Source organism: Canis aureus, chromosome 5 (genome assembly GCF_053574225.1).
Source record: "Canis aureus isolate CA01 chromosome 5, VMU_Caureus_v.1.0, whole genome shotgun sequence".
Taxonomy (NCBI): Eukaryota; Metazoa; Chordata; class Mammalia; order Carnivora; family Canidae; genus Canis; species Canis aureus.
This window is the reverse complement of record NC_135615.1, coordinates 33,123,831-33,147,507: the sequence shown is the minus strand read 5'-3', so window position 1 is coordinate 33,147,507 and position 23,677 is coordinate 33,123,831. Positions and strand designations below refer to the sequence as shown.

The window sequence follows — 23,677 nt, the reverse complement described above, 5'->3', positions numbered from 1 at the left end:
GGGAGCCTCGGTGGGAGGGAGAAGTGGAACAGGGCACGGCCAAGCACTCATCTTTTCTCTATACTCTTCCCTGTTGATACCTGCCCATTTGGTCAAACCACCTTTTAAAGCTCATTTGCCAGAATAAATCAGAAATAACTAATAATAGCTGTTTCCAGTCTCCCCCACGTGTGCATCTCTAAACCACACAAGTCAACAATGGATGCTAAGGTTAGCGTTATGGATGGTTCTTTTTTTTTTAAGATTTTATTTATTTATTCATGAGAGACACACACGCAGAGAGAGAGAGAGAGAGAGAGAGAGAGAGAGAGGCAGAGACACAGGCAGAGAGAGAAGCAAGCTCCCTGCAGGGAGCCTGATGTGGAACTCGATCCCAGGACTCCAGGATCATGCCCTGGGCTGAAGGCAGGCACTAAACCACTGAGTCACCCAGAGATCCTTGGACAGTTCTTTTTAGAGAAGCGTTTCCCTCAATTAGTAAGGTTTCTGAGTATTCAGAATGAGCCACTGGATAGGAACTTGACTTCCATACAATTTATTAAGGTCCCCAAGTACAAAATCAACTTTTCTTATAATAAGCAATCGAGAAATGACACTGGATCCCCAAGATACTAATAGTAATAATAATAAACATCCTCACATGACCCAACAACTGGACATTAGCCAGAGGCTAGGATACTTCCTTAAGACAAAGTTCCTAATTAAGTCACTAACTAATAATCGAATCTATCCATCTTGTTCTCTATCCTTGGTCTGTAAAATGGTACAGACTAGGGGAGAATGTGCCCACATGAACATCCACACCAGCACCTGGCGCTTAGGAAATCTCCCTGGGTGAGCCACGGTTGCTATGCAACACTCGGAGGTTAATAGGGGTGACCTGCCATGCGGAGGGGTCGGCTCTCCCAACAGAGAAGAGCCTGCGTGGGCTAGACAGATTTTCTTCTTGGAGAATACATTCCTCTGAATTCCCTTTTGAAGGGTCTTCAAATACAATCATTTAACGTGGCCCTTTGCCATAGTAATTAATTCAATCACAATTAAGTGAAAAAATTAATTTAAAATTAGTCCTAATTTGTCTGTGAGCATGTTCCTGAAAGGATCTTCAGGATTCGTGAGAGCAGTACGTGTGCATTCCACATAATGTACATGTGCACCTGTGTGCCTTACACACATGCGTATGTAGAAGACCCCCAGGTGCACACTTCTGTGTCAGAGTGGCATCCACCAGCACAGAGCACCTGAATGGAACAAAAGGGCGGAGGAAGGGAGGTTGGTTCTCGGCCTCAGCTGGGACATTCATCTTCTCCTGCCACTTGCCATTCTCGTCCCTGGTCCTCGGGCCTTCGGGTGAGGCCTAGGCCTTCCACCTTGGGCCCACCAGTCCTCAGACGTTGGAGTTTGGACCAGAATGACCCTACCAGCATCCCAGAGCCTCCCACTCACAGACAGCGAATGGTGGGACTTTTCGGCCTCCGTGATGACAGGAGCCACCCATCCATCTCTCTCTACATTCTTTTGGTTCTGTTTCTCCAGAGAACCTCAGCTAGTACGGATCTTGTTTTATATTTATTGATTGATTTAAATACATGAGGTATGCAGATGACAAGACTGAATTTCTCTGCAGTATCAGGTCGGCTGTTAAATGTAAATTGTACCGAGAACCCCACCAAGGAAATGTGAGGCAACAACCAGCAGGCAATCCGCTGTAGGCAGAAGGCTAAACCTGACGAGGAGCCTCATAAGCTCTGTCCCCGATGGCAGCACTCATGGGGTACCATGTGAGTGCTGAGTGCCTCCTGTGAGCGTGACTCGGGGCATCCAGGGGACACGGGTGCACACACCAACGGGGCATGCCAGAGACGCACCCCGTGAGCTCACGGGGCCAGGGCTGGTCTGGGTTGTGAACACGGAGAGCAGTGTCTGGAAAACAGCAGCGTCTGGGGAAGTTACAGGGTTGGAACAATCTGAAGAACATTTGTTCCTGTGGTAGACAGAACAATGACCTCCCCAAGATGTCCACGTCCTCACCCCTGGGGATGCATGAGGGTACGTGGTGAGGAGGAGTGAACACACACACATGGAGTTAGGACTGCTGAGCCCCTGGATTTAACACAGAGACATCATTCTGGGTGGCCCAGGGGGCCAGCATAGTCACAAGGGTCCTTGAAGCTGGGTGACGGCAGAAGAGGAAGTGTGAGTTCTGCATCTGTGGGCGCTGGCCTCAGAAGAGGAAGGGACCCTGAGCCTCTCAAAGCAGGAGGGACCAGGAAACAGGCTCTCTCTAGGTCCTCAGGAGGAACCTGCCCCACAGATGCCTCCGTTTTAATCCAGTGAGCCCTCTGCTGCACTTCTGCTAATACACTCACATGTGTTAAGCCACTATGCTTGTGATCATTGGTTACAGCAAACCAAATACAGTTCACTCAGCAACTGAGTCTCCAGAAATCGGCACGTGGAGTCTGCTGTGCACTTGGGTCAACGCAAAACACAAGTGAGCTTGGGAACTTTAAAGCTGGTAAAACAAAAATTCCAAATGAAATATTTACAATTTCAAACATTTATGAGGTGGGCTTCAGCCTCCAGAAATAGCAAAGGGTTGGGTCAGACCAAACTTCCGCAGGTAGTAAATATCATATGCACTCAACCTTTTTTTTTTCTGTTTTATTTGAAGACATAGGAAAGCAGAAGCAGAAAGAAACCTGAAGGAGGTCCAGCCCCGAAAGGCAGAGACTGTAAGTGGTGAGACGTGTGAGTTCCCAGGTACTTCCTGAGTGTATCTTCCAATCCACCTGCAGCTCAGGACAACCGGTGTGGCCGGTGGAGGTGCCAGAGCATAGACTTGACTGTGGGCAGAGTAGCTGGAGAGCTGGGGGGCTTCCAGCAGGCAGGGTGAGCCCCAGGGTCACCATGTCCTCAGGCAGACCGCACCCCGGGGGCCAACAGCAGACACCATGTGTGCATTTGATCTGCGTTTCTGTGTACGTCAATTTTACCCAATTTTCTTTCTTTTTTTTTTAAGATTTTATTTATTTATTCATGAGAAACATAGAGAGAGAGAGAGAGAGAGAGAGAGAGAGAGACAGGCAGAGGGAGAAGCAGGCTCCATGCAGGGAGCCTGATGTGGGACTTGATCCCGGGTCTCCAGGATCACGCGCTGGGCTGAAGGCAGGCACCAAACCACTGAGCCACCCAGGGATCCCCTTTACCCAACTTTCTAAAACAAATAAATACATAAATCAGCAAAATGGGCAATTAGCAATCAGGGGCAGGGAGTGGTGTTTGCAGGAAAGTCTTAGGAATGGCCGGGCCTTGTAGTCGTCAGAGCAGCGTGCTAAGTATGCAGGAAAGCCATCTAAAATTCTACTTATTTATATTTAATTTTTTCCACAATAAAATGTTGACATTTGCTAGTGTTGTGTGACTCCCAGATTTGAGCAGGAGGTGCAAGGGAATGCTCCTATAGCCACTCCGGGTGTGATCTTGGATGACTTCTAGCCACCTAGCCACCTACTATCCCCAATGCCTGCCATTGGCCCCAAATCCACCCACACTATGGAAGTCCTCAAACCCTGCCCACCGCTCCCACACACTGTGTTTCCTCCACGTCTTCCTGCCCTGACATGCCACGAGGTCATCTCTGGCATGACCCTAAGCAGTTACTTCTCATAAGCCCTCTCAAGCCATCTTTGGGAGCCACTCCCAACATCATGATGAACTATCGTCACCATGGCATTGAAGCCACCAAACCATGGAAAGTCACTGAGATGGACACAGAGACACTGGACAGTTTTCGGCCCAAAAACTGTAGAATAGGGCCCTGCCCCCACCAAATCCAAGTCTTTCTCTCCCCACGGTACACCTTCTCTTCTGTGTTGCAGTCCCTATGGGGAGCACGAAGCTGTCTGCAATCACGGCCTCCAAGAAACCCAGGGCTCACCTCCCATCTCCTTCCTTCACTTCAGTCCCATCTCCTCCTTTCCTCCCCACATCCTCATCCCCTTCCTCTCTTTCCTCACCATCCTCCACTAGAGCAAGACTTTCAGAATAGTTTGTGGAACGCCTCCACGGCTGCAGCCCCCCTTCACGTGCTGAGCATTTGTGCCTTTTACGACTCAGCATCCAACAGCTAACATCCCAGAAAGAAAGCCCCACTTGACCAATATTGCTCAAAGCCGAGGTACTTAAACATATTATACCCAGACCTGTCTTTGCTAAGCAGAGAAAAGCAAGGAGCAACAGTGGTAACACAGCTGAACAAAGCCGTCGGGGGCCCCCAGACCCTTAGGACCAGTGGGAGCTCCCAGTCCGGCATCACCTCCTGCAGGAACTGTTTGCAGGAGCACAAGGGCGAGGAGTGAGGGACTCCAGAACCCACCTGCTGGAACACCGCTGTCCGCATGCTCACGGACCACCCGTCTCCATCCCCAAAACAGTGATTTGGGCGTCTCTTACTGGCACGAGAGTTGTGCTGGGAGGGAGACAGGCTGCAGAGGAGCCGGAGAGTGGTGTGCAGGGGAGGGAGGGTGCACACTCCCTGCCCCGAGGAGGTCACGAGGCAGGGCTGCAAATACTGAGCCCACAAGTAAGTCCACACAATACAGTGAGGAAAAAACACAAAAAAATTTGAATAAGTGCAAGAGACAAGGACAGACCGATGCTGCACCCTGCAGCCAAAATGTCAATGAACTTCACGGATGAGAATCCAGGGTGAATAGAGACCTATCTCCAGGGATGTTAGGGGAGGCTCGCGGGGGGCGGAGGATATGATTCACCATCTTTCAAAAAGCGACTGTGGAGATCTTAGGGCCTTGATCCCCGCAGATTGGAGGTTGCCTGGCATGACCGGGTGGGGTGTCTTCATCCCGGTGGAGCAGTGGCCATGCCATCCGTAGGGCGAACCATGAGTAGGCATGACTATTGTCACTAACGTTTTGGAACATGATAGTGAAAGAAAGGGGTCTGCTCACTTATTTTGTTTCATGGCCCCTTTCTTACCCTGTAAGACACATGATCACTGAATATGTTTTTCTATCTGCCAAGCAGTCCTACCCGTGTACGGGGATCAGTGTTGACAAACTGTGCTCAGGTGGTGCTTGCTCCCCGGGCCCTGCAGACCGCGTGGTGATGTGGCGGGTGGAACTGGGGGGGTGGCATGATTATGATGTGCTATCTTCTCTCAATTACTATGAATTTCCTGTAATAATCTATCATGGATCTGTCATCTATGAACTTGTTCTTGTTAAAAGTGTATTTAATTGTTATTCTAATCAAAATAGCACACGCATGTTGCTAAAACTCCAATAGTGTCAAAAGTGTAGAGACGAGCAACACCACCTGTCCCATAGTGGGCATACAAAATTTAAACAACTCACTGCCCTGTGGGTAACTGGGGCCTTGGCACAATTTCTGGTCAATGAACTGACGTGTTATTGCTGGTCTAAGGAGGTAAAAAGCCCCTGCAAGCCTCTCCATGTCTCTCCAGCTCTTCGGTCCTCCGTCAAGGTGGATGGCGCTCCTTGGAAGCGCCATATTGAAGTGGAGAAGATGATGTCGCCACTTTGAGGGGAGCTTCCCCAGAGAGCCGCAGAGGAATCTGGATGAGCAATAACCTCAAATGTGCTGAGTCTCTGAGATTTCAGGTCAGCTGTTCATCTTACTTGACTACCACAAGGCACATCATTGTGAGCATCAGCCGTCGACCCCAGGCCACCCACACTGCCGATACTGTCACAGGGAAAGACCACCTTTGCCTTGACCTCCTCTGTAGTTACCTAATTTGTTTTGGGTGAGATGCTCTATCTCATCTCCAGGCCTGCCCTGACACTCTGCTCTCCTCCTGGGGATGGCTCATGCGGCTTTCCTGAGTGAGGGCCACTTTTCCAAGTTTTTCTTGGATTAAATAACTATTATCTCTAAAGGGAACACTGTAGTAGTTTCCTAAGAAAAAGTGAGTGGAAAGAAAATCGGTAAATCTTTGCAACATTAAAATACCATCTCCATCTCTCACGCTCGAGTGGCAGTTACATGGTACACAACTCTTGGTGGTGAGTCGCTCACTTATACCATTGAGAATAATTTTGAGCTAGCCGATTCCATGGCAACTCCTAGTTCTCCAAAGCTACCCTCTCCCTAGAAGGATATTCACTCCATCATTGGAGTTCTCAAATTTTACAATTATTTACAATTCCTAGATTTCTTTTTCCTTCCACACACAGAGTCCCCAGTGAGCCCTTTCAGGCTGGAAACTCAGGTTCTGGATTCTCAGATCTTACCTAAACTTTGTGATTCCCTCTCTATCCCTTTTCATCATTCTCTTTTGCTGGATTCACTGTCCGTCTGGTCTCAGACTTCACAATGCCCTTCTCATTTTCACGATGTCTGTGCCATCCTGTCCTTCCTCTGTCATGTGAGAGATGTGCTGGTCTGGATCTTCCGTATTTTGTGTTGACTTCTTTTTATTTTCCCTATCACATTTCAAATTTCCAAGAGATGCTCCTAATGTTCTGATCTTCCTTTTATTTTACAACATCTTGTTCAACTCACTCCCCTAAACATAAAAATTACAGACTTCTTTTATTGTCTCTGTTTCCTGGGGCGTTTCTTTCTTGGTTTAATTTAATCTCTGTCTTTCATGTTTGCAAACTCTCTTTTCATGTCAGGTTATCGTCAGCTGTCAGCTGACTTTCAAGGGTTAAGTCCTAAACATTGACTGCAAGTCCTGAGTATGTGGATGCTGGTTTTGAATTTCTGGGCTTCACAGCAAGGTTGATGCTACTTGAAGGTGGCTCCTGGAGCTTCCCTGGCACACCCCAGTCTCTCCAAACTCTAGTCCAGAGATCAATCTGTGATCTCCTACTCCAGGAACATTTGCTTGGCTGCTGAGTTTCCGGAATCAGGGTGTAGAGGGGCCACAGAGGTCCTTCCACCCATCGCACACATGCCCGTGGGCATTTGCCCACCTGTCTGCACTGGCTCAGCACACACTTCCACGGATGACTCGGGGTGTGCTGGTGAGGTGCTCTGTTCACTCTGGCATTCCCACCCTATAATTATGGGTACAGAGACCTCCCCCCCATCAGCTCCCCATTAAATCTCACAGTTTGCATTGTTTGTGCATTTGAGCTTTTTCTGTTCTTTATTATCATCTTAGCAGGTACCCCAGAAAAGAGGGGGAAGTATGATCCCATGTGGGAATCATGATTTCCAAGGGGCTGTTACTTGCTTTGGAAAACAGGACTATCATTTTGGGAAGGCTTTAAATTCACATCTTTCACACTTAATAAGATGACTCTAAGATTAGCAACCCCAGATTTAGTGAGCTAATCATATAAATTCAGACCACATTATGGTTTAATTTCCCAGAAATATAGCAAGAAGCTAGGAAGGATCTTAAATACCACCCGATCTGCCCTATTTATTTCATAAGAGAAAAAAAATGAGAGTCAGAGATGTTAAATGCCAACTTTAATCAAACAGCTGTTTATTGGCAGCCTCCAGCCTTGAAGACACAGCTCTTCCACCGAGAATCCAGTGTGCTGTCCCTCACATCTTTAATTACTGTGAGCTTCAATCATATGTTCCCAAGACTTCGCTTAAGAAAGAATCTAAGCCTATTACCCAAGTGGCAATGATTAGAATAAGGGAGATATTTCCCAATTTTCAAATAAAAGTGACAGTGATATCCTAAGACTTGATTCAACCAATTTATTTTATCTGAAAAACCAGTGTTTCGAAGTATAGTTATTAGCCACATAAAACACGTTAGCTCCCTTAAAGTTGTGAGAAGTATGGCTATAAGATAAAGCATGTGGAGTCTATACATCTCGTCTTGACATGATCATTAAACACGGATTTGGGTGTTTTTACAGAATTCCTGGATGAGCACTCGTGGACGGCTTCACAGCAAGCATGTTTGTGTTTGTGTTTGTGTCTTCAGCTAACCAGCTATTCAGACAGCACCAGCACATAGTGGAGGAAAAACACTGACACATAATGAGAAAGCCCATTTTCACAACCCAAATAGCGGGAAAATGGTCAGCCTCGTTTCAGCGCCATTATAGACTTCAAGAAAGCTGTTGCAAGAAGGAGGGGTGGCTCCTTAGGTAAAGATGTGAAATGAAATCTAATATGTGGGTGGCAGGGGGTGCTCTCTGGCAGAGTGCAGTAACCCTGGGTTCCCATGGAGACCGGGTCATCCGGGTCACCCCAAGTCCCCATCCAGCCTGTGTCCAATGGCAAACTGCAATCTAGCTGGTCTGTGGGCTTTCCTCAGTTCACCCTCCCTGAAATGTCACTGCCGCACAGAAGTCGGTCACCAACACTCCCCTTGCTCCAACTGCCACCCACGGAGTGAGGACCCTGCAACGGACATCGTCAGCACCAGTCAGCAGTGCTCAGCATCGGATAACCACACCAGAGGCTCTTTGTATGGATACTGAGAAAAACAAATCGAAATAAAAAAAAAATGGGGAAGTCAAAACTAAGGTAGGTGATGGGTCCCCAAGGAGAAACAAACCAACCTACATAATGTAGGTCCATAGTCTCAGCCACAGTAGAGACAGGTCACAAGCATGCCTGGGGGGCGGGGGGGGGGGGCTATAAACAGGAAATCAATACGTGAACAACCATGTCGCTGTGGGGCCCAGAGCTCGCTGTGCTGGGCGCCCTGGGGGGTCCAGGGCAGTCAGGAAGACGAGACAAGGGAGGGAAGGGTCTGGAGGCCGCAGAGAGTGCTGCCCACATGGCAGAGGACTAAATCATGATTCTGGAAACATTTTCACTCTGATTCGTTTAGAGAAATCCAAGTGGATTGGGGCCCTTGGGTGGCTTAGGGGTTGAGCTTCTCCTTTCGGCTCAAAGAGTTATCCTGGAGTCCCAGGATCGAGTCCCACATCGGGTTCCCCGCAGGGAGCCTGCTTCTCCCTCTTCCCGTGTCTCTGCCTCTCTCTCTGTGTCTCTCATGAATAAATAAATAAAATCTTTAAAAAAAAAAAAAAAGGAAAAGAAAAAAAAAGAAATTCCAAATGGATTAATATACAGAGGAAGAATCTTGAGACCAGGTCTCCTCTGTGATACAACGAGAGGGTTGAGAACATGTCACAGAAGAATCGCTTTACTAACTACAAACGTACATTTTTGGGGATGGTCTTCACTTTGAGAAAGAAAACCGAGGATAAGAAAGAAAAACCAGATGGAAGGATAGAGATGAAAAGCTCTGTGCCTCTGTCATCTAACTATGAAATTAATCTGGAGATCACTAAAAGGAGGTCACCTTGCCCCACACGGAAAAAAAAGGGGTGGGGGGAAGAACCGTATCACGCATTATCTCCTGTTAGCGTGCGGGAGAGAAGGGCCGTACCGCAGGTGGGGAACCCAATTACCAGGGGCTTTTGGGCGCACAACGGCCGCACTCCTGTCTGTCAAGAGCTGAAGAGGATTTATTAGCCAAAGTGGTGGGTGGAAGTTAACTCAACTGTCAAAAATGACCAATTTTCAGGCCTGAACTTAGTTCAGAGCAATTTCCACTCTCTATTTCTACATATCAAATATAGATGAAGTAGAATGTTACAAGAAATGTTCACCCTCTCATTACTTGTCACAGAAATCATGTAGGCTTGCATTTGAAGTGAAAGAGGCAATATTGGATTATGGTGATAAGAAAGAGTGTGGAATCGGACGTGTCCGGCATGCCGGGGGCCTTGCCACTGTCACAGGATGGTCGGGGGTGCCTGCAGGGGACACTGGGGAGGCGCGTGCCCTGGGAGGCCCAGTGGGGTCTGCAGGGACACCGAGGCCTTGCTACTTGCCACAAAACGTTCAAAGTGCTTCCCAAAAGAGATAAATAAAAATTAAAAAAAAAAGAAAAACACTAAAGAATTCGCGTAAAAGGGAGGGAGGAAGGGAAAAACATAGGGAAAGGGAGAGAAAGTAGATTTGTCAGGACGTGTCTGGTTTTATAATTTTAAGGATAGAAACGTGTAAACACGTTGCATCATGTTTAAAATCAAATGAAATCAAATTGGAGGAAAACACACCTAAGCAATATCTTTAAAAAGAAGCACACGCTGAAGCCGATTGGCCAGTGTATCCCAAGCGAGGGGCTTCGCCGCAAGAGAAGTACCGCTTCCACCTCCATCGACACCCGGTAGTTTGGCCGCACATCCGCAGTGCAAGGAGAGCTCGAAGAAATCACGAAGGACCGTCGGTAGCTGGTTAGTGGTGTGATTCTGAGACTGCTCCGAAGGCCACTGGAAACCCTTAGGATGAACAAGTGAGTGACTCTGTTCATGCCTTGATGAAGAAAGATGTCTTTGTTGAGAGGGAAGAAGAGTCACCATGGGAGGAAGGAAGTCAGAGAGGGGCAGAAATCAGCTTGAAGGGGTCCCGACTGGGCAGAGACGAGCAGCTGGTGCGAGAACACGTGACCGCAGTGACCAGTACATTCCCAACAGGGTCAACGCCGGGCTCATAATCATGCAAAACCCCAAAACCAGCAGCAAGCCTCAGTGGCCAATGTTGGAGGTGGCACAAGTCCCCCCGACAAGGGAAGATACAGGGAAGCAAGGAGCCCTCATCCTCGGTCCCCAGAAACTGGGCTGCAGGGCCACCCCTCTGCACCAGAAAGGGCAGCTCTCACCCCGAAGGAGGTGGGGGTGCAGGTGCTGGGCCTCCGAGGCCACCCCCCGAAATCCGTCACCGTGTCCAGGACCCGAGCAATAGTGCATTCCCTGGGGACCGGGTCTGCTGCCCCCTCTTCTCCCTGCACTCAGCCTCCCGTGGGGCACCCGGTGTCCCTGTGCTCCCCAGTGTTGCCCCTCACGCCCAGGCTCTCCCGGCTGCTCCAGCCTCATCCTTCATTCATAGGTTTGTCCCCCAGGTAATCTCTTGCACATCAGTCTCGGAGCCCGCTCCTCGGAGGAGGACAACACCAAGGATTGCAGCTAATAAACACAGGAGGAGGACTGACTCAGCATAGAAAACCCGTTTTCCAAACCCTTAATAAAATAATGGCTATGGTGAGGCTCATCGATGGACACTAATCGAGGATATCGATTGACATCAGGTCCAAGTTTCATGTGCAGTGACACCCAGGGACCCCTGGTCAATGTCAGCACCCCGGGACACGTGTGACAAGCAGACCCGGGGAGCCCCAGAGGGGTACGAAGGCTTGCCACACGGTCTTACCGTATTTGAGGGGAAATGCCATTTGCACTCGGGACCTCGGCACGGGTTGCCGCGGATGCAGATCCAAATGGTCAGGCCCCATGACTTTGCAAGCAGTGAGCCCCCAGTGCGGTCCCACAAGGGAGGAGGGTCTGTAAGAAAAGGGGGTGTTGTGGTGACAGAGGCAGATGGACGCGCTGCATGTTGGGACCGGGAGGGGAGCGCACCCCGGGGACCTGGGGGGCGGGGAGAAGGGTTGCCAAGGGCACAGCCCCGGGAGGTGGGGGGGAGGTGAGGGCTCCATGGGCGCAGCACCCTCCCGCCCCCGATGCCCTCCTTCCTCCTGACCTAGCGGAGCAGGAGCCGAGACCCCATTGGCGGTGGGGAAGGAGACAGGCCTGCCAGGACCCGGAGCGGTCGTGCTGCCTGCGGCCAGAACCCCAGCAGGGCCTTAGAGAAAACCAAGATGCATTCTACCCTTTTGGGTTTTCACCGAAAGGATGCCATCAGGCCAATGCAAACGACCTCCTTCAACAGTGAGCCCACGAGGCCCACGAGGCAAGAAGCGTACCCCGAGAGCCGAGCTGGGGCCCCTATGGCGTTTGGGGATGAGGGACACAGTCCCACTCCCGATGGGGGTCCCAGGACACCGAGCATCTGCGCGTCCCCCATGAACAGAGTCCAGCCACGCAAAGAATGAGGAGGAACGTGCAGTGGAGCCCACGGGTGCTGGGGGCGATGGTGGCGGCGGTGTGGGTGCGGAGGTAAGGCCGCCCGCAGGTGCAGGTGCTCCTGGTGGGGAGGCTGCACGTCAGGGGGACGGGCATGGGGGAATCCTGTACCTTCCTTTCAGTTTTGTTACAAACCTAAAATTACTCGGAAAAAAAAAATAATAATAGTCCTAAAGTTTGGAGTCGTGGCAGGAGCATCCAGGTGAGAGCTGGGGAGCGTGGGGGGGCTCGGGGCCACCAGGACGGTGGCAGAGCTTCCAGCGAACCCCGGCGCTGGGGCGCCTGCCAGCGTACCCCCAATTTCCCCCCCACCAAGAGAAGCAGCAAGGACCACCATCCCCCTGAAGGGCACCTTAGGGACCCAGAGCCAGCAGCTCCCCGCACAGCCAGCGCCTTGTTTTTCTCAGGATAAAAACTAACCCGATTGTGTGATGTGGGAGAATTCTCTTACATTACAATAAAATGAAACTTTCCTCTTCCCATCAAGAGAGCCTTCCGTTTCGCACAGAAAATGCAGAAGGGGAACATTTTTTTTTTTTTTTAATTTGAGAATCTTAAACCTGCTCTTCCACTTTCACAGATAAAAATCCATTATTTCCCGATAACGCATTGGCTGGGGCGAAGTGAAACAAGACGTGATTGGAACTGAAAGCCGTCCACTTTCATTTCTCCCCGCTTCCCTGATGTACAATGAGGCCGGGCTGTGCACAGAGGAGCTGCGGGCAGAGGCCGGCCTCCGCTGGAGCTCCGGGAAGCACCTTCTCTGTGTGGGGGTGCAGGCGGCCGAGGGGATGCCACCTTTCAGCAGGGGTGAGCGGGGCCCACAGAGCAGGCCGGACAGAGCAGATCGATGCCACCGAAGCACTTGTCCCGCGGCGACGACAGCGACGACTAAGCGATCCTGGCTGACAGTGTCCCTGGCGGAGGAGGGAGCCTGGTGACTGAACCAATCGTGGTGTTCATTAGGGCTGGGCTGCACCTGCAAACCAACCTGTATCTTCACCGCATGCGGCATCTGAAAGGTGTTGGACATTCAGTTTGCAGGCTCCGCTGCAAACCTCCGCCTTTGCACAGGGCACCTGTTCAGCCACAGGGGCTGCGGGAGCCGGAGAATCACCGGAAAGCCTCCAGAGAGCCTGCCATCAATTTCCATTAAAAGGGCACAGTATGAATAACCCGGATAACCCGGGATGGTCAGCGGGGAGCGTGGCTGGTGAGTCATCAGCAGGAAGCCCCAGGTGGATTGTTTCGTGCACCTGTACTTCGAGGTGTGCCAGGCTTGACCAGCGCGTGGGGGCCCCTCGACATGTCGACAGGAGTTTGCGCGGGTCTGGATCCCTCTGGGGCCTGGAAGAAATCAGGTTAAATTCATGTGTCTGGAGCCGAAGGAGAAGATCGGGCCGTTGGAGAAGCGCCTGCTGCGAGCAGAGCCTGAGTGGGGCTGAGTTCTAACCGACGAATCAGGACCCGGCCTCAGCCCCGCGGACACCCCAGGAGAGGGAGAAACGGGCAAGGCTGGCAGGTGCTTAGGGAAAACGGGGGCCTGTTGAATCTGGATTGTGAGGCAGCGTGCCTGGATTCACACGCACACACACACACGCGCGCGCATGCACACATGCAAGCATCCCTCCTTCTCTACTGCAGACTCCTCCACCCTCCCCTCCCAGGGCAGCAGCAAAGACAAGGCGTCTCCATCCCTTTGGGTTCTGCCCCTTCACATCTAATCTGATAAATGAATCGAGGCTCCCATTACTAGTAAATGGATTCTTTCCTCCTGAATAATGTTTGCATCTTGATCTCCATCCACTATATACGTGGTGGTGGCACTAATGGAGTTTTAGGCAGTCTGCTTGGAAAGGCATTTGGGCATAAATGAAAACATGGGAGCCTTGCTTCTGAAGTCACCCAAGTCGGTCCAAACTGGAACAAAATCTCAATCGATCTTGGGAAGTGTGGACTTACAGGAAATGATATTTAATCTCTAATGCAACCAAAGAGCTTTCGCTGAAAATTCTTCGCTCCGTTCCACCCAGGCTGAAAATCAGGAGCCGATATTAGCAATTTAGAAAGAGAAAAAAAAAAATAGAATTTTGAGGAGTTTCTGGTGTGGCAGCGGTGGTGGTTGTTCTGCAAGTGGAAAGAGCTATCGTAAGACATAAATTCTTCACCGAGGCCGCCATGCTCTTCATGCTTTGACCTGTGATGTTTAATCACAGGAAGAAAAGGAATCTGAAGTCTTTCACACCACCTTCTCCTTGGAAATTCTGATCCAATTAGAACATATCTGGTTAAGAGAAGAAAACAGTAGGCAGAGCTGGTGGTTTGTCCACATTCACCAGTGTGGACACCTGCACCATCAATCCAAATAGCTAAGCAAGGGCACCTGGAGGGGGGGGCACAGGTCATGACCCAGGGTCCTGGGATGGAGCCCCAGTCAGGCTCCCTGCTCGGCAGAGAGTCTGCTTCTCCCTCTGACTCTCTTTCTCCCTCCCCCTGCTTTCTCTCTCTCTGAGATAAATAAATAATATCTTTTAAAAACAAATAGGTAAGCAGAGTTTATCCCGAAACTAGGCTGACCACAATGATGTCCCTGCCTTCCTCCTCAGTGAATATGGTTCATTCATGTGCTTACATTGTTTGGTGAGACACCATCAGATCACCCTGCTTGATACAAATAAATTCCATCTGTTCCTTTTAGTGGAAAAACCCTAGTTTTTCAGAAAATGAGCTATTTTGTGTAAAAGAACGTGCCATCTACCAACCCCCATGAGTTTTTATTCTCTGACCTTCTGTTTCCTGTGTTCATATTTTGTGGCCTGTATTTTGTCCCCCCTGGGCAGGAGCGTCGGACCTGTGGGTCACTCTCTCCTCATCACGGACTCACATCGGCTGAAAATCAGCTAAAAACTTGAGACATATTTGGCAGGAGAGACCAGGTCGAATTTAGGAGCATTTTAGGCCAAATACGGAAGAGAGGTTATCCCCCACAGGGAAGCGAGCGCGTGGGCACGGAGAGGGGCGGCGAGAGCAGCAGACGGGCAGGTTGGCAGGAGAATCGACGGGTCTCTGCTGCGTTTTGCGCAGTGACATGGGCATCTAATCCTTGCTCTCCTCGTGATCAATGCCATCTGCTACAGCAGAATCAATGTGGACACACCCTCATCAGTGGTTACGGCGGCTGAAATGACCTAATCAATCGAACGACAGGATGTGGCCATTGCCTCTTTCTCTTTTAATATCTGCGTCGCACTTGAGCCTATTTCAGATCTGTTGCAAATATCCCATAATTTCCACGGGCACATCGTACGGGGTGCTAGAGTGAGAAGGAAGGAGGGAGGGAAGGAAGGAAGGAAGGAAGGAAGGAAGGAAGGAAGGAAGGAAGGAAGGAAGAGGGAGGGAAGAAGGAGGGAAGGAAGGAGGGAGGGAGGGAGAGAGGGAGAGAGGGAGGGAGAGGGAAGGTATTTAGTTCTGGCCACATTCAGGTGAGTTATTTCCAAAACAACGATGGCCCGGCCCTACAGGAGCTCCTGGAGAGTGGACAGCAGAGGTGCCCAGAGGGGCACGTCCGATGGCCACCCACGGGGGAGAGGGGGAGCTGTTGGCCACCAGCTCTGGCCGCGGTCCCTGGGCGCCCCTCGGCCCCACAGAGCAAGGAGGGGAGTGGAAGCCAGGGTGGCCGGGTGGCGGAGGCCGGAGGGTTAGGGATCCACACCGATGTGAGCAGGTGTTTCTACGGTGATGGAACAAGTGGGGACTCAGGACCTGGAGACCCATGCAGACAGCAGGGAGAGAAGAGATGATGCGGGGACGCACATCCCAGTCCCTGTAGCTGGAAAACACGGACCTCTACGTCATGGTAACCCTCACGTTCTCTGAGGAGAGACTTAAATGAAGCCACACTGAGCTATTCCCTTGAACCTTTTAATTTACGCTTCTAATGAAGAGGGACAAGGATGACTTCACCTCAGACAGTGACTTGCAAACCACAGGCCTCGGGTGTTATTGATCCCACGAAAGCCCCGCTGGGCCCCGCCCGCAGATCAACTTTATTGCCGAGTTTGGGCACAGTCATTCCTATGTCCTGATTTATTATTATTATTATTTTTGGTATTCCTAGCACTAAAAAAATTGTCTTTGCCAGTAAGATTTCACTTGTGTCTTTTTGACGTTGCCCCTGGGAGGGACGTGCTAGGCAGGACAGAAAATTCAAGCAACACATTGATGAAGCTTTTCATCCAAACAGATTCAGGACAAATAGTCTGAATTTCTAAATGTCCTTGTAACAATCCTATTGGAGCTCAAAACACAGTTGAACAGGTTATTTGGAGGGCCACTTAAACCAGTCACTCCGACAAATTAATTTTTAAATATCTCTACGACATGTCGTCTGTGTGGAAAGGAAAGCATACTAACATGTTTCAAATTATTTTTACAACATCCAGGCAGCCATGAAAATTTTGGAAAGACCAACACACATTTGTAAATCATTTCCAGTGTGTGCAGGATCCATATTCCTTCCATTATATGGATTTTTCAAGGCACATTTTGATTCTCTCCAATTTCCTTCACAGCCTAGAATTTTTTAAGGAGGTGGGATACATTTTTAATTGTAGAAAAACTTACCCTTCCGTTTTTCTCCTATATTCGTAACACACACGAGCAGCAGAAGAAATGCCACAAATTATCAAAATGGGAAATAGGACATTTTTCATTTTCTCTGATCCCTGTCCTGAACCCAGTGCCCTTCCTCAGGAGCTACTGGGACTGTGACCAGCATGTTGGTGGAGCACGCACAGTGGTCCCCGTGGAGCTGATGACCAGCAGGCCAGCTGCGAGCCACAGCCCCCTCTCAAGCTGCCCACCGACCAGGGAGCGGGGCCAGCTTTTCAGAAGAGTCGGTGTCCACCTGCGTGTCCTACACAAGGCATCTCATGCCTCTGCAGCAGTTGCACACTTAACTCACGAAGCATTCAGGTGAACATTCATTTCTCCCCCCTCCAAGTTTGTATTTTGCACTGTTATCTCCCCATTACCCATGACAGTAACTGAGTCTCAAATGGGAAGGTGGCCGATATTCGCTGAAGTGGTAACACTGTGGACTGAATTCTGTGTCCTCCCCAAAATTCAACCATTGAATCCTAATCCCCTCTACAAGGTCTTAGGAGGTGGGGTCTGTGGGGGGTGATGAGACCATGAGGGTGGAGCCCCCAGAGTGGGATTAGGGAGCCCCCTCGCCCCTTCCCCACCTGAGGACACAGGAGAAGATGCCATCTGTGAACCAGGAAGCGGGGTCCCATCAGGTGGCAGATCTGCAGGTGCTTTAATCCTGGACACCCAGCCTCCAGGTGTTTATAACTGTCTGTGGTTTATAAGCCATAAACTAGAAATTCCACTTCTAGATATCTTTCTTCAAAAAAAAAAAAAAAAGCAAGAGATCCATAAGAAGTGAATTATGAGATTTTTGTTATAGACACTGAAAACAACCTTATAAAATTACTTGTAAAAACTGTTCAACAATAGGAAAATTGGTTGCATGGATGAGAGTGTCTCCGTGCACTGAAATATATATAATGTCCAAAAGGATATTTTATAGTCCTAATTAATGATGTGAGAAACTCTCATTAAATATCTTACATCAAAATAGCAGTTTACAAATCAGAGATAATGACTTGAAGCTCTTTCTTGGCTTCTTCTCCAGATATAATGCACATTTTAAAGACATATCTTGGTTCCTACCTTATCTGTGGATGCTGTGGGCAGGAATTAATATTGTTATTTTTTATAATTGTATTTAGGATGAGAGGAACTGCTTGAAAATATTAGAATAACCGTTCCACACCCTGGGTCAGTACACTTGGGGTAAGTAGTGAACTCGAGTTTCCCCCCCACCACCGTGAGGGCATGGAAAGGAGAAGATACACCCTTCTGCTCCCCAGAATTCTCATATTCCAGGCTGACCTTTTGTTCAGCTTCCTTATCTCTATACACTGTCCCTAGGAGATTATCTATGGCCATGACACCAGTTCTGTGCGTAGATGGGTGCTCTTTGGTGAGTGCCAGGGGGCTTCAACCTAAAAATCCAGCTCCTTACAAAGACTTTCTATGATCTACTACCTGTGTGTTATCACCGCACACACACGTGCACTCGCACATGTATGCACACACGCACCCACACACGTGCACTCCGAATGCTCCAGCAGCATCAATATGCTTTCAGTCCTCTTGGGGAGACAATTTCATTCTGCAGGCTGGAATATAAATCCAAGGAGACATACACAAAAATGCTCATAAGCATTGTTCAAAATAGACAAAAAACTGGAAGAAACAATACATATCCATTAATAGTAGAATGAGAAAATAAATTATGGTATAAGCATGCAACATAATAATGAAAATACATGAACTGCAACCACATGCATGAATATGATGTATCTCCAAGGCAAAAAGGCAAGTCACAGAATATACGTAGTATGTTCTATTTCCATAAAGTTCAAAGCCAGGCAGTCTATGGCTTGGCAGGGGGTGTGAACATGAATGTGAGTACACCCACACGCATGTGAACATGAAGAAATCAAGAGAATAATTAACACCAATGTCAGGAGAGTTGTCACTTAACGGGCAGCAAGGCGGCGGGGAGGGGGGCTCGGGCTAGCACAGCAGGACCTTTCAGAAACGAGCAGTGTGTCAGCCCTCATGCTGATGAATGATGCTGGAGTGTGTACTTAACAATGTTCTTTCACACATTCTCCTGTAGTCACCACAGATTAAACTGTTTTTAAACTGGTTTTAACCACTTTTTAATGTTCCCTCCACCAAAACAAAAAATAAATGCTGGAGGAAGCAGAGAAGTATTTCAGAGAAAGGACGTAGCCAGGTGGAATGTCCTGACAGAGGATGACTTGTCCCAGACCAAGACCTACAAGGGCCAGCGGGAAGTTGTGGCCCAAAGACATGGGGACTCCACCCCCAGTGAGAGCTGTGAACTCAAGAAATGTTCTAAAATTAGAAACATCACTTTTTTTTATGAGCACACTAAGAAAGATAGATATTTCAAAAAACATGCCCAGATTTGTGGCATGAAAGAACAAGTGGAGGAAGAAATCATATAAAACAAACCTGGTTCAAAGATCAGGTGGAGAACAGAGTGGGGATCCGAAGTGAGGCTTTGGACAAGTTCATTTTAATACACCCAGAGAGCCCAGCCCAGGCAGGCACTGGATACATGGGTTTGGGCTGAAAAAAGGATTCGGACTGACATAAATCAGTTTGGAAGGGCTGGTGAGTAGATACCTTTAATATATTTTTAACATATTTAATATTTTAATATTACAGCAATTTACTAAATCATCAAAGGTAAATGTGTAAAGGTGACATACAAAAGCACTTGGAAATGAGCCTGGAGGATCTCCAACATTTATAGGTGGGAAGGAGAAGAATTTTGGATGAAAAGGAGGACCGTGGGCTAGATACTGTTCTACGTTAATAAAGTTTTTAAAGTTACTTAATAAAATTTTTTAAAAAGATGATTTCATTGGAGAGAAAAAGCATCTGACAAGATCCAATACCCATTCATAATGAAACTACTCAACAAACTAGGAATACAAAGAAACTCCCTCCACCAGAAATAGGCTACCTACAAAAATCCCACAGCCAACATCATGCTTCATAGTAAGAGGGTGAATATTTTCCCCTTAAGATGAGCAACAAGACAAGAATGTACACTGACATCACTTCTATTTAACGTGGTATTAGGGGCTTAGACAGGGTGGAAACAAAAGAGAAGTCACCAAGATTGGAAAGGAAGTAAAACTATCTCCATTGGCAGATGACATGATTTTCTCTGTCAACATCTATGGAATCCACACACAAAAAAGACCATTAGAGCTAATAAGTGAGTTCCTTAAGGGTGCAGGATTCAAGTTTGATACAAAAAAAAAAAAATCAGTTATCTTAATGTAGACACTAGCAATGGACAATATGAAAATGAAGTTAAGGAAACATTATATTATTTACAATAGCACCACAAGGAATCAAATATTTCAGAATAGATTTATCCAAAGAAGTACAAGACTTACACACTGAAACCCATACAAATGCTTTCCATAAAGCATTGTTGTAAGAAATTAAAGACACAAATAAATAGAAAAACAGAGCATGTTCATGAATTGGAAGAGTTACTGAGATGGTGCTATATGTTGGCTAATTGAATTTAAATTAAAAAAAAAAAGAAAATAATACATCTTAAATTGGTCTACAGACTCAGTGTGATACCTCCCAAAATTTCAGCTGCCTGTTTTTGCAGAAATGGACAAGCTGATCCTAAAAGTATTATGATATTGCAAGGGAGATGAAATAGCCAAAACAATCTAGGAAAAGAACGAAGATGGATGACTCATACTTTCCAATTCAAAAGTTACTACAAAGAGAAAACAGTAGTCTTTTTTGTGGTGCTAAAACAACTGGATATCCACATGCCAAAGAATTAACTTGGCTCCCTGCCTTTCACCATACACAAAAAATAGAATCAAAATGAATAATAGACTTAAATGTAAATGCTCAAAGTATAAAACTCCTAGAGGAAAACTTCATCTCTGTGACCTCAAATCAAACAAGGGTCTGACTCTTTTAGATATAACTCCAAAACTCTGCTGGAGTTTTAGATATAACTCCAAAGACACTGCAGAAGAAAATAGACATAAATCAGAATTTATTAATATAAAATGGTTGCTCTCCCAAGAAAAACAACAACAAAGTGAAAGTACAAACCGGGAGATAGGATAAAATGTTAAAATCATCTATCTGATATGACTTTTCCAGAATATGTAAAGAGCTCTTACAATTCAATAATAAAAAGACAAGCCAGTTAAAAAAATGGAAAAAATATTTCAATAGACATTTCCCCAAAAAGAAGATATACAAATGTTCAGTACACATGAGAAGATGATCGCCGTCATTAGGAGAATGCAAACAAAAGCTACAGTGAATTCCCAGTTCACCCTTGCTGGAACGGCAGACAATCACAGTGCCGGTGAAGATATGGAGAAATTAGAATCCTCATACATCGCTGGTGGGATCATAAAATGGTGTAAGCATTTTGGGAAATGGTTTGGCCTTTCCTCAGGAAGTTACACATCATTACTCTATGACCCAGCAACTGCAGTGCTGATCGTGTGACCATAAGACCTGAAAAGATAGGTCCATATGAAAACTCTAAGTGACCCTTCATAGCAGCGCTATTGATAATAGCCAAAAAGCAGGAAGCTCTAACATCCATCCACCGATGCATGGATGATCAAAATGCAGTGAGCATATGTCGTGGAGTACTCTTCAGCCACAGAAAGAAATAAAGTGCTGAGACATATTGCAGCACAGATGAACCTGAGAGACACCGAGGCACAGAGGCTGCATGTGGCATAATCGTACTTGGGTGGGGTCCCCAGACAGGCAAAGCCAGGAGGCACCAGAGGCAGAGGGGAGGCAGTTGGGGAGTGATGGCCAATGGGCACCACGTTCTCTGTCCTATGAGCACGCTGAGAACCGCAGATCTGTGCATTTTTAAATGTTAGGGAGATGTGTTCTATCTTCGTGTGAAAATAGCAAGTGTGCAAAGGCATGACCCCCACTCCAGAGTCTTGTCCGGAAGGTTCCTTGTGAGTCATCCAAATCATTTCCTACCCTCTTCAGCTGAACTATCCAACCTCATCCCCCCCCGCCATCCAATACAAAAACTCTGTTCAAGGTCACCTTCGCTTCTAACATGATTTCTCAGCCCTCATCATGGTGACTCTATTCTAACTACATCGAGACCCCCTTACTCTTAGTGAGGCTGCATGAAGAAATCAGGGCAGGGTCATCACTGTGTGACCCCATGAGTGCTTTCCTGACCCACTGGGATCCTCTCTGGAGAGAGCGTGGACCCCTCTCCAGGGAATCCTTCCCCGGCAGCCACGTCAGACCCAAGACTGACCCTCTGGTTGGTGAGAGGATGAGGAAGCTTCCCTGGACTCAGATGCTTCCCTGTCTGCACCCTCTCACCCAATAAACCCAATTTTATTTCACAAGTAACTCTGGGTGTGCTGGTTTCTTCATTCACATATGACGAAAGATGCATGTTCAAACATAATGATCAGACACTCAACGGAAGTTCCAACCACCCAGAGTGTGCAGACATCCCAAACCCCAGAGCACTCAGCTGAGGCCAGGGAAGAGCTGGACCAGCTCTAATATAAAGGCCATGCCAGACACTCCTTAACAAGTGAGAGCAAAGGAAACCAAAATAGAAACCAGCCTCTAAAGAATCAAGGACCCATTCATGGATGAACTATTGTCAAAACAAAATTCTCTTGATGAAAGCACAGAAATCCAGTGTCTCAACAATGCGGCTCCCCAGGGCCCATTAAAAATATAAGGAGAATAAAGGTGCACACTTCACAAAGAGTGAGATTTCAACGGCGAATATGTGTATGCAGATGCTCGGTATTCCTCGTCGTCAGAGAGGTGAACGTTGAAGGAGCCCTGAGATGCCACCACACAGCACAGAATGGCTACAATTAAATAGTTCGGCCACCTCAAACACCGACAAGGGGCTGAAACAACACAGTGTCACAGTTGCTGGCAGGGTGTGAAATGCTGCTCTGCCAACGGGCTGGCAGTTTCTTACAAACTTACACATGCACGCACCCAATCGAGGGGGAGTTCCCCACATGGTATGTACCTGGGAGAAGCAAAAAACGCATATCCCTAAAAAGACCCAGGGAAGAATGTTCGTGGCAGCTTTATTCCGAACGACAAAGAATCAGAGAGGGCGCAAGTATCCATCAATAGTGGCATATTATACAATTGAACGCTACTCCACGGTGTTTTCAAAGGAACAAAGTACTTCACTCAGTAGCCCTGGAGAACCTCAAAACCATGCTGAACCACTAGTGAGATACAGAACAGTCCATATTTCCGTGAGCTCCAGGAGGAGCCAAATGAGAGTTAACGAGAGTAGAGGGTCTGCAGGTGGAGGACAGGTGGTGGAATGTACAGGGGCCCCAGGAAAGGTTTGGCCCACTGGAAATATTCCACCTTTCAACAAAGGATTTGAGAGTCTGGATTTGTTTCAGCTAACTGAGCTGCAACGCTTAAGATGTTTGCATTTCTCTGTATATAAATTGCGTAATAAACAAAAAAGAGTATTTTTAAAGTATTTATTCAATCTAAACGAGGACAGAAAAGGAGAAAAGAAAAACAAAGAAGCACAGAAAAGTCAGGAACAGACAAACACATGACCGTCTGGGCACGTGCAGAGCTTCACACACCGCGAGGGTGTCCAAGAACACAATTTGCATTCTCTCACCATGGCGCAATTAATTTAGGAACAAATCACAAAACATCTTGAACAAAAACATTTCAAGATTTTAAAATATTTTACAAATATTTTACTTCTCAAAGAGGAAATCATAATGTCAATGAGAAATGCTTGGGACTGGACTATAATTTTGAAAATGTCAAAAATTGTAGCATGCTGCCGAGGCACTGCTTAGGGGTAATTTAGCCTTAAATGCTCACATAGAAAGGAAGAAAGGCAGGAAATTGATGAGTTAAGGATTCAGCTTCAGGAGATACCCAAAGAACAGGAGAATAAACCCAGAGAAAACAGAGAATGGGAAATAACAAAGAAAAGGGCAGAAATCAATAAATAGATGGCAATACAAGGACACAATAGGAAGCTCATAAATGGATAGAAAATTGTTTGAAGTATATATTCCAAACTATTAACAGAAGTTGCCTGTCTT

The 23,677-nt window shown here is 47.5% G+C and overlaps 1 long non-coding RNA gene across 1 annotated transcript; it reads left to right on the top strand.

The window, feature by feature from the left end:
• The first annotated feature begins 16,660 nt into the window (after positions 1–16,660).
• LOC144313389 (uncharacterized) lies at positions 16,661–19,369 on the top strand. The gene is made up of 3 exons (XR_013379048.1): positions 16,661–16,871; positions 17,693–17,756; positions 19,230–19,369. It is a non-coding gene; the product is annotated as an uncharacterized LOC144313389 (long non-coding RNA).
• Positions 19,370–23,677: the final 4,308 nt, after the last annotated feature.